Below are 12,810 nucleotides of genomic sequence, written 5' to 3'. Positions count from 1 at the left end.
TTTCAATGTTTATTGTCAATTAAAATTAGATATTAACATACAATAAGCTATATAAACAGCATTTGTAACAGGGGGTATATAAAAAAAAAGGCAACTTATTCTAGACCAGTTAAGCAAGTCGCTTAAACAAGAGTGCCGCATACACGCGAAGAGGAGAATTTCGAGTTAAAAAAAACCCGAAAAACGGATATCTGGACAATTAATGACACGGAATAGATCGAAGGTAGAGAACGTTATGAGAAAACTACAAACAAGAAAATGGGACGGTTGCTGTAGAAAAGTGGGTGACCTATTTTTATTAGAAAATTGACATTACGTTGATAGTGAGAGTTTCTAGGGAAAGCGAGATCTCACTAGCATGCTCTTGAACTGGATACACACTAACATACAGCCCGAGTGGCCTATATCGGAGAAGAGGTGTTGCACAACGTACGACCTCATTTTAACGTACAAACGCTCTTCGAAAGCCAGATGTCACAACGGGGTCGACTCGTAATCTCTACGATGGAATTAAGTGACGTTCGCGTCATTTGACGTAACGTGACGCCACTTTCTTTTGTTGGCGTCATAAGAAAACTAAGATCGTTCTTCCCTTATTACGCTACATTTAGTATTTGAGTTGGCGAATGACAATTCCTTTATACTGTAAACTATTCTCAATGGAGTTTTGTCGAAACTTTAGCGGAAAGCTATTCTGTAATCGATACACGCAATTTGTATTTGAATTTAATCACTCTTAGTTATTGCCAACGATAATATTTGTGTCATACACACCGATATTTACGATATGCACTTATTTTAATAGTAGTAATCCCTACCTTTAAAACTATAGTAAAACTCAGTTCGGTTGTAGTTTACGAATGGATCCAATGTAGATTCGACAGGAACGTTTTAAAATATTCTAGAATCTGTTAACTTTCATAACATTGCATACAAAATTCGCTTTCGAACAGAAAAATACATATATAATTTAAATACGCAATAATTTATTTTCATTTTCTTGCGAAATAATTTTATACAGTTTATTATATTTTAAAATTTTAATTCTATGCCAACTGCAAAAACAATATATTAATGCGATATTATAAAAAAAAAGAACCATTAAAAAGTTATTTCGACATTAGAGTTACTGGCATTGGCCTATATAAAAATATAAGCTAAGGTTTTAACGATGAGAATCATTAAATGAATTTCGCGATCAATGAAAATGATTATAAAATAAATTCGAATTTCGACCATGGAATACTTTTTAAAACCGTTCTATTTAGGAATTATATAAACAAGATAACTTTATAAAAATAGGCTAAACCGTTTAGGGATAGGATATATGTGGGTTTTCTGATAACCTGTTTAATTCTATGGTATCTAAATGAATGGGAGGGTTTCTTTGAAGATTTCGACAGTAGTTTACTCAATAACACAATGAGCAAAACGGGGTAAATATCAAATAAATCTTTTGTCTACATATTAATATGTTTTAATGGACTATTTAGGTGTTTTAAACAAAGTTATAAGTTTCGAAATTATTTTCTTCATTGCTGATTTTTAGAAAATCGAAACAGTCACATCTCGTGCCTTATTTACAACCGGATGTGATGTCATACACTATTAGTAAAATTTGAAAAGTAATTTTAACTGGCGCCATCTCTTGGTAAATTTTCGCACCAATCAATATTTGACCCTTCGGCGCTGTTTAGAGAAAATGATAAATGAAAGTCTAAATAAAAATCACGTAAGGCGGCATTTTTACATTTACAATTCGTGACCGGCTACATTTATACGTTATTATTTTCACCCTTTGCATAAAAAAAAACTTACAAGATGATACAAATGCCAACCTGTAAATTTGGGGCGTGATATCGAGAACGGAACTTAAACCACAATGAAAAGTAAACACACTATTTCCTGCAACATTAGTATCATCCAACTGTTAAAAAACCCTCCTACGTTACGAAAACGTGTCAAATGTCCCCTTTTGTCATAATTCGGACGATATAAAAATCATATTAGGCTATATATTAAACACACAAAACACACCCCGAATATAAATTCGATTCTAATAAAATTATATAAATTTAAACTAACAGAATTAAAGTGTAAGCTCTTGCAGATTTTAACGATACGAAAAAGGCCGAAGATAGTGTAACAATTGACCTACATCTAGTTTTTACGCAGCTCAATCAATTCTGCGACAAGCGGAGGGTTTAATTTGCAGTTAACAATTTTTATTGGAATCAACCTTTAAAATTTTTAAGTTTTAAACACATGGGAGGTAGAATATACTTTTCTTACGTGATAATGAATATGATTACTATGAACTAGCCTATATTTATGACAGGTTTGATAACTGTTTTGCATCATCTGTGTACTTATGTGAAGCAATAACTGCTCTAAAAAAAGAATATAATTGATATAATACAAAACAATTCTTATTTCTAGTAAACATTTAGTAAAATTATCTGAAATTTATATCGAATTTCGTCAGTTAACTATTCATTTTTTGATGACGAAAAAAAACTGATACACGTCCTTCTTGCCACAGCGCTAAAGTCTTACAATAAATTACGTTATTGGACTGCAATTTAAAAACTTGTAGACCTATAAATTCTCACTGTCGTCCGTCCGTCTGTCTTTCCTCGATCTCGAAAACGGAGTAAGATAGATGAAAATCGAGGCAGATACGCAAAGCATAGGGGCAGAAGATCCCAATTAACTATATACGAACTTCCCATGCAAACCAGAAGTTATGTTTTTCAATTCAAAAATCCCCCCCGAAAGGTGTTTGATAGATGATCAGCACGACTCTATTGTTAAAGGAAAAGTATGATGTTCGGGGGCAAGCCACTAGTAATTTGAGGTGGAGAGAACATATTTTAAATTAAATAAATAAAAACTATGATTAAAAATTGTATAAATTTTCCAACTTTAGATTAAAGTATATTTCTAATTGAAAACATTCTTGTTTTCAATTAGAAATATACTTCGATCCAAAATCAACTTTTGTTATATATAAAATTGTTAAGTTTTAGAATTTGTCCATTGTTTATTTTATAAAGTTTAAAGGATTAAAATGCAAATATTTGATTTTTTCCAGTGAACAATTTTAATATTCTTTTGAGCTATTCAACTGTTAAAATCGATATCTTTTTTGTATGATAATATAAAGGTTGAATGTATACTACTATTCGAATAATGCTGGAAAATATTAATTGACATAATTCAGTCCTGAATTAATAATAATTAACTTTTCAAACAGTTATTTAGTTTTATTTTAATAGAGTTGCCATGGATAAACAGAGAACGAAGACGACAATATCTAAATTTATTTAAATTTATAATTCTGGAACAATTTTTTTTTCGTTCTTTTTAGGGCAATATGAATTTATATATATAAAAAAGAACATTATTGTATTAGAACGTTTTTAATTAAGCTTTAATTTAAACAATAATTTTATAACGAAATAATTTCGTTTCGACTACTGACCTCATTTTTCTTATTTTAGGTAAAAGTTACGATGAGATTTGTCTTTCCTACCTTTGCTTTCTAAATAATGTCAGACAAATGTGGCATTTTAGTTTACTTTTGGGCCAATTGATCTAAAACGTTTACATTCTTCCTCTGTTCGGTACTATTACATCACCGAGCACGATACAGCAATGGAGAGTGTTAAAACTAGAGCAAGGTCGTATTATTATAACTTGTGACAACTTCTAAAACAAAAATTCCACATTTATGAACAAAAATCGCTTACTTTATGTTCTAGATTAATTTTTTAAAAAGTATACGAAAAAAATTAGTAAAAAAAAACGATTGAGAAAGTTTTGAATCATTTATCCTGTTTTTTTAATGGAAGCAAAGTTGTTTCATTTGTTAAAAATGATCGTTTATAACATTCACTCGATCGTGGATTTCTTCAAATTTTCATTGGAAATTTTACAAAGGAAAATAATCAGAATGTAAAAACGTCTATTTCCAGTATATTTTATGATTAATTTGATACGAAACGTTAGAGCTGTCGACTTATTATAAAATATTTAACTGGATCTACAATTCTTCTTAAAATTCTCAATTTGTGACATAATTAGAACTGTATAACGCATCTAGTGTTTCCTTTATTGGAACACGATAAGAAATCCGAAATGGCTAGAGATCGAAAGAGTTGAGATAGGTCGTCCCCATAAAGTAGTGAATATGTAATCCCTAGGAAAAATTAGGTCAAGACGAACCGAAGGACATATTTTTACCCTCGAGCGGATTCCTTTTGATAGTCAGATCTTGCTAATTTGCCATTGATTCCTCGTTCCGTTCGGTTATTTTAGTAATCCTCGTAGGGTCTCTCGACATCGCCGAGTATAGGAAATAACTTTTTATACTAACAATGGGCCTTATTTAATTCAATATTCTTCATCAATTTGTTCTAATGCTTCTGACTAAGAGATAGACGTAGAAAGAGGGAAAATGTGGCGGGTAAGAGAAATAGGAATGAGGTCATGGCTATTTCTATATGCGGGAAAGTAGGCGTAGGATTTAGGACTTAAACAAATCCCGCGGAAAATGAAAGTTAATCTACCTGTAAATTCGGAAGAGATAAATACGTATACTAAATACTGTAAATATCGCTATCGAATCACACGCGCTTGAATAAACACGTCTCTTGTCTCTAAATTAGTTATAAGAAGAACATTAAATGTTTATTTATTATAAAAAAAATAAGCAAAAGAAAAAAATCTGAAAAATAAATTCAGTTCCGAATTCAACGTAACTTACAATATAATTTTTTTTAATAGAAATATCATCCTAACCCCATTAAGAAAATTATAATTTCACTAATAAATCAATAATTAAACCATAAAAAATTAATCCGCAAAAAATAGAGAAATTTATTATCATGCTTCTACGGAACTATAAAAATCAATCATTTATAGATTTATCATATTTCTATATTATATAGCCAACGTTCAATATTCCTGCCGTAAATACATTAAATCCTATATTGTCAAACTAATTTTTAACTAATACTGACTGGAATACCTTAAAAAATACTACTAAAATATTCCTCTTTTATATCTTTATAATGATGAAAATTATATATCTTAATTGAATATTGTAAATATATTTTAATACTTATATTTATGTATAAATATGCACTTCTTCGAATTTATCAATTAAATGGTACTTTTTAGTTTTCGAATTCGTACACGTAAGAAATCTATAGAGAAATTACCAAATTCTTTCGTTTCATCATTAATTTACCGAACTAGGTTATGGACTAAGAATAATTGAGAAATTAAAAAACAAAAATATATTTTATACAGGCAAAAGTAGTAAATGCGAGTATTTTAAAAGTTCGCTCACATCCAACCTTGGAAAGGCAATATAAAAACAACGTCATATTAGTAAATAAGATGTTTATTCAACATGTATAATTTTTTTTTCAACATTTTCCAACAGAAAACGAGAAAATACCTTTAAAAAATCCACGTTATGATTCTCAGATTTTAGATCTTATCCTCCTATAAATACATAATTGCATATAAATTGCAACTCTGGACGACTCTAAGAACTATTTATTTATATAATAGATACTAGCAATTAGATTTAATCGATTCCAACCGGTAGCTCGAAATGTTAACGAAATTAATTATATACTGAAATTAAATCATAACTGCATTAATACTTGCTATTTATATATATTTTAACTTTGAAAGTGATACGCGAACGTTACAAAATCTACGAAGAATTTCTGCACTATAAAAAAAAAAAAAAAGAAATAGTTTACTCATGTTAATGATGAAAGTGTGGAATTTTATAACTTGTCTACATACGAGAGAACACACGAAATTTATTGTTTACGCAATACATAAATAAAGTTCTGTAGGATTTATCAATAGAAGTATTTAAATTCCTTCCGATTAAATCAATCGCGTGTTTAAAAACCCCTCATTTAAAGTAAACTAAATTCGATATACTATATATATATATATATGTAAAATAGTGTAACGGGTTGTTCCTCCCTCTTTGCTAATCTCAACATTGTTCCGTCAAACAGGTGCTTTCTTTAAACCGATCAATCCGGTTTACAAACGGGTCTGAGTTTTTATTTTTTTCGCTTCGTCGCCCGACGCCTACTTCGACGGAGATTGAGGTGAAGGTTACTGGGTAAGGAGAAGAAAGGACAGATTTGAGAGAAAAAAAGAGATCAGGTCAACCTATAATTTACAAATTGGTGTAATCAGAGACAGAGAAACATTATTATTACTATTATTATTATTATATCGATATCGAAAAAAACGTACAGAGTATCCACTTTCTGACGATTAATACGCAAATATCACAATTAAAATAATTTCGAAAAATACCCAATTTGGTAAAAATCGGATGATTTTTTTCCCTTTATTATTTTTAATCACCACTTACGGTACCTTAAACGTGGCGCCATCCAGTGGCAACGTTAGCTAATGCCCAAACCCCACCCTAAACAAAAAGTGAAAAGATAAAAAAAAAAAAGTGACAGCAGATAGAAATGAAAGATTAGCATGTTGGCCTACTGGCCTCATTTACGGAACAAACGTCATTGACGAGAATGCGATAAAACATTCGCTTTGGTATTTTTCAATCATAAATTAATAAATAAATGCTCGACTTTCTATATATATATATATATTAACACTAAAAAATCGAGAGTTTATTTAAAAATTCATAGTTTTATAGAATCGAACCCATTATCTTTTTTATAATGATAACCGCAGAGAACACGCAAGGGAAAGAGAATTCGAAACTTGTTGAATTAGCCAACGATTATTATTACAAAAAAGTAAAAAAAAAAAAAAGTTTATTTTCTTAACAACGTACAAATTTTAAGTTAATAATGCAGGCATATGTTATAAATAAACAGATATTGGTATAAATTTAAACGCATTTCGATTTATGATCTAGTTTATGATCTATTAATTAATTAAATTATCCTTGAATTAAAATTGGAATTAGAACACGTAGTAAATTCATCGCCACGTGACGATAATTTTTTTACGTCAAAATTAAAGCGGTAAATTGAATATACAAGATATTATCTTTGCTTACCAAAACCAGAATTTTTAATTATTTTCTAAACCTTCTCAAAATAAAAAAAAAACTATTATATATTTCGTCCTTATAATGTCAATTATTTACAAAAATCCTATAATAATAATAATAAAAATATTTATATTTATCTGAAAAGAGGCTTATCTAATACGGAAAGGAAATCCATAAAAGTAACCAACCAATCGAGTTTAAGGTAAAAAGAAAATCTTAAAATTCCATTGGTTACTATTGATTGGTTTACTTAAGAATGGCTTTCGATTGGTTATTTTTATGAATAATCGTGGATTACAGTCGACCCCCCTATAACACTGTTGATTATTCCGTTTTATATGAATTCCATGTTGTACGAGTCACTTAGATTTTACAAATACGTGAGCCGGGCTGTGAACGGCTCACGTATTTATATAATCTAAGTGACTCGTACAACGTGGAATTCATATAAAACGGAAAAATCAACAGTGTTATAGGGGGTCGACTGTATTTCCGATAGGAGTTTTCAGAGATTATTCAAAACAATTGGCGTTAATAACAAACATAATTTGTTACATCGGGATGTCGGCTACATCTTTCGCCGCATTTATGAATTATAATTTATAACGTTCCAATATAAAATGTCTAAATTTATTAACCTCGCTTTACTCCACGTCTTTTAATGCACGGCACTTTTAAAACAATTTAAAAACGAATAAATATAACAATAATGTAATTTAAAATTTATTAACTACTCTTAACTTAAGAGTAATTTTTTTTTAAACAGATGATTATATATGCTTTAGAAATTTTCTTGTTAACATAAAACCGTGTTTATTAATTTACTACACCAGCGCGTGAACGAACATCATTAGCCACGTTTCCGAATTACTCACCAGATGGCAGTTTTCACTTCATTGATTGATAGATTGCGCTTATGTAAATTGCCAAAGGAACGGAACGGAAAGGAAAGGAATGAAATTTTAAAAACACGATTATACGCGAGAAAAACTTTTATAAAGTAATTAGAAATTTACAAGACACAGAAAATTTTATTATTATTTATACAAAAATTTTTCAAATATCGTCGCTGTAGCGCAACTAACTTTTAAAGTAAATAATAAAATTTGTAATAAATAAATATTCATTATTTCTTTTTTAATATAATAAAGAATAACGCGAAAACATATTTATTAGAAAAATTTGAAAAACGAGATTATTATTATTTTTTTTTATTTTTAACTGTTCTTTTTTCATTGCGTGTGTGTACCATAAACAGCGAGCTTAAAATACAGAATGAAACGCAAAATGCAATCAAGTATGCAATTCTATGATATTTATATAAATAATGTATCCCAGATTAAATTTTAAAATTGCGTTTATATAACACGGTAGAAAATTCTTTTCTGTTAGTTCCTCGTCGTTATTATACTCGAATGTAAAATTAAGCGTATCGATTTACGTCACCCGCGACAGTAATGTTTACTAATAGAGGAAAACTTCGAACATAGATTGGAGCATAATTTTTACATACGTCCGACTGTTTAAACTGAAAATAAATCAATATAAAATTGAAAATTAAATTAACGTACATAAAAAAATAATAATAATACTTCTGCCGACGTTAATAAAATTGTAATAAATAATTTAGTGAAACAATAAATGTTCTGGCTTGGTAATAATTCAAGCTCGAACACTTTAAAATTCCTAAATAATTTCACATCTTATTCTTTTAATTAACACTACTGAAATTTTTTAAACTACTAATAAGCGAGGTATATGGACAAATTTATCGGTATTATAATACGATTATGTGAAAGTAATAATCTAGTTATAGTAGTCCATTAAATTACTAGTACAACTAGATCAGTTTTTACAAGTAAATCATAAATTAATTATTAATGTAAGAAATGATAAGATGGCTGAAAAAGTTAGGTAAAACGTAAAGATGCATAATAAAATTTCTAGAGACTAATAAATATTAGGGCTTTCTTGCGAGACTAACGAAATTTTAGAGATTCAAAGTAGGATCGATCCTTCAGAAATCAACACTTTCAATAATATAATAAAGAATAATTTTCCATGGAAACATTTTGTTCTTCAATACAACCCATGGAATCGCTCTTATTGCATTTAGGTAAATTTATCAATTGCATTCCAAGATTTAAAGATATTTTACACACACTTGCCTTATCTAAAATTTATAGAACGTAAAAATATAGTAAAGTAAAATATATCTACTATAATTCAAAATTATATGCAAAAAAAGGAATGTTTAAACTTTACGATTCATGCTGTAACTTTCTAGAATATAATATTTAATACTTTTACTTGAGTAAAATTATAATTATTTTGAAAATTAGCAAACGTTTTCGATTGGTAACAAAGACCCCCTTTTTTTGCGTTATAAAAGCAAAAGTTTAAACGATATTTGAATACAAATAATTAAATTTTCAAACGCAATAACGTTCAAATGAATCTTACATAAACGTATTCAATATTATATTTAAAAATTGTCATCGATTTTGCAGTTGCTCCGATTATATTACGCTTCGTTTAGTGGAAGTTTAAAGCAACGGAGGAAAAGAAAATAATAATTCACAGGATAATTTAAGCATCAGAAAAATTGATATTTCTAACAAACATTAATTACTACCGATTGCAAAGTAAAATAGAAACTTACCGCTGTATATATTAGGTTTATCGATGCTCGATATATTATTGAGTACTTAAATAATAAATTGTTATAATGATAATTATACTGTAGTGTATAAAATATGTTAATTAAAAAAACATCCCGAAGAATAGCAATATTTCAACATTAACTTTTTTTCTTTTCTTTGATTCAATTGGATATTATATATTTTTGTACTTTGAGTTTATTAAAAAGCGTGATAACATCCGATTACTTTAGTTTATTCTCTTTCAGATAAAATGACAGTTCACTGATTACTCGAATTCTATAGTATTCAATATTATGTAAGAAAGCAGGAATAAAATATTTACGAATTTCCTATAAAATTTACACTCGGATTTGAAAACTAAATACTACAATTTTTTATATAATATATATATTTCTTAATTGTATTTTAACATTAATTATGAAAATAAATTTTTGTATCTAGACACAACACAAATAAATAAGTCTCCTGTACGAAAATTATATATATATTTTCACACAACAGATGGCAGTGATCTCAAACTAACTTATCCTAGAAAAATTTATTCATCCATTCCTTTACATTGCTATGACGTCAGGGAAAAATTTTTATAATTTATTATTATAGTAAGTTTAAACTAAGCGACAATAAAAAAGTATTTTGCTTTAACATAGCAAATAATAAAGGATTGCGATATTGGATACAGATTTCAAAAATGATTTTCTTAATTAAATAAGTGAATTTCCTGTCTAAAATAGGTCATTCGAGACGGAAGTTACGTCATTTATTTAAAAAAAAATTTCGTGTGTTAGTCTAAGACGAAAATTTCAAGAAATATTGTATTTTAAGCGATTGTTTTTAAGTAAATCGATTCTTCTGGTGTTAAAACTCATATATATATATATATTTTTCGACTTTATAAAACGGAAAATTATGCAAACCGAAGAGGACATCTGTGAGTTGTTTCAATAAAACCATGACGTCAGCTTGGTAATTACTCGCACGGTAGGTCCAATGTAAATGCTTATACCATTCTTCCCTTACTTCAAAATGGACAGATCTAAACTCATCTCCCCAGCTGGCCTGGCCTTTCTATCTTCTCTCCCACTCAGTATCAAAGCTTGACCTCAACATTAACTAAATAGCGTTACAGTATATTATCCGAAGTATTACGGAAGTAAGAGAGGTTCTTGCATTCTTATCGTTGACAATAAATTAAACAATAGAGAAAAAATATATATATCTATTAATATTACTAAAATGGTTACTAAATAATAAAAATTTGTATTAGCAATAATTTAAAATTTATTTTTAAATGAAACTTTTTAAATGAAGAAGATCCTCGTACACAAATATTTTCAACAATAATAACCGCTATAGTTCACGTGTTAGACGTATCTATTAAATGTTATATAACTTGTCTATTTCAAATTATTAGAACGTGTTCAGCTTTAATTTTGGTTAAAAACATTAAAAGCCGAATTTCGACGGAAAATTTAATGACGTTTCGTATACGTATATGACAAAATGATGCGAAATACTTCAAAAACTGATCTAAAAAAATATGATATATATACGAAAAGCAGATACGTGGGAATTACTTTATTACATATCGTGTACAGTATTAAGAAGACAATTTTATCAAATCGTGTGATTTAAGAAGTAAAACGACTGATAGGACAAGAAGCTTCGAGCACGTGGGAATTACTGTTTAATATATTAAAAGAAAAATTAAAAAGCTTCTAATTCTACATATTTTCAAATTTTACTCCAACTATACTAGTAGTTATAACAATAGTTTTAGATGAATTATTAATTTAATACAAATTAAAATTTTTTAAAATAATTCAAACTCTCTCTATATTTTAACGTAATAATCGAAATTAATTTTTATAATTAATAATTTATCACTATTATATAAATACATATATACTATAAGATGTACTAAGGAAAGCTGCATTCCGTTTATAACAGAATTATTATTAAATTATCACATATATATCTTTTTTGTATGAATTTAAATCATACATAATGATAATATTATGTTCTTAAAATCTATAACATTGTTTCGATCAACACGTTATTTACAAATAACTTGAAATTTAGAAATATCAATTATTGTAGAATAATTTATTATTTAACAATTACTGTATTTCCAAATTCAAAAATGGAACAAGTTATTTTTTAATCCTTTAATTTATAAAATTTAAATGTTATTCGTATAGATTTAACAGAAATCAATTTGGTTTCGTAAGGATTTGGTATATTCTACTAATAATAAAGAATTTTTTTAATGATTGTGATATTCAAGTAATTTTTAGTGCGATTTAAATATTGCAAAACAATTGTAAAAATATAAAATACAATACAAAATTTCATTTATTGGTGCAGAACTGATCCATGTAATTGACAAATGTATATATAGGCATATATGAAAATTCATACTTATAAACATTATTCAATAATGACTTTTGTCATTATTGAAAATAGTTTTAGTAGTAATATGCAATTAGAACTGTTAAACATTTAAATATTTTTATAGAATAAAATAAATATTACGTTTTAATTATTAAGTTACATTTTCATTTACATACTGTATTACTTTATTATAAAATTACTTTATTAAAAATAAAATTTGTTTTAAAAATTTAAAAGTTACAATTTATATAATACAAGTTTTAAATTTTTTATGTATGGCTAAAAACCGAGTTCAGCATGTTTCTGAAATTGCTCATTTACTTAGTGTTACAATGTGTTGTTATTTCGATTATAGAAACAATAAAAACAAGTAATTTCCTTAAATAATGTTTTTCTAAAAAAAAAATATTTAATACATGGCTAATGATTATATTATTGAATATGTACAGAATAGTTTATACCTATACATAAATTACATATGAATTAAATTTCTACTTTTCTTTGAATTAATTAGCATTAAGAATACTTGAAAACCAGCAGTACATAAAAATATTTTGCAGTTTCAAATGATGAAAAATCACAGTTAATGAGTAATTGAGAAACTGTTAATCAACATGCCATGCATATCACATACCACACAAAATAATTTTGAAAATAAAATTTATATACAGTATTTCT

General features: G+C 27.6%; 1 protein-coding gene across 3 annotated transcripts in view; it reads right to left on the bottom strand.

Moving 5' to 3' along the window:
- Positions 1–12,810, bottom strand: part of LOC111633643 (nuclear hormone receptor FTZ-F1-like) — a 96,827-nt gene that overhangs the window by 17,153 nt on the left and 66,864 nt on the right. Inside the window, exon 1 of one of the 3 annotated variants that reach the window (XM_023378250.1) lies at positions 819–969. The exons of the other annotated variants lie outside the window; for them this stretch is intronic. The gene's annotated coding sequence lies outside the window, so the exon portion shown is untranslated. Of the gene's footprint in view, positions 1–818; positions 970–12,810 lie in introns of those variants that run through there. 3 annotated transcript variants of the gene reach the window in all.

Source organism: Centruroides sculpturatus, unplaced genomic scaffold (genome assembly GCF_000671375.1).
Source record: "Centruroides sculpturatus isolate CEXI.00-Female unplaced genomic scaffold, Cexi_2.0 scaffold837, whole genome shotgun sequence".
NCBI classification, from domain to species: Eukaryota; Metazoa; Arthropoda; class Arachnida; order Scorpiones; family Buthidae; genus Centruroides; species Centruroides sculpturatus.
This window is presented reverse-complemented; position numbering and strand designations above follow the sequence as displayed.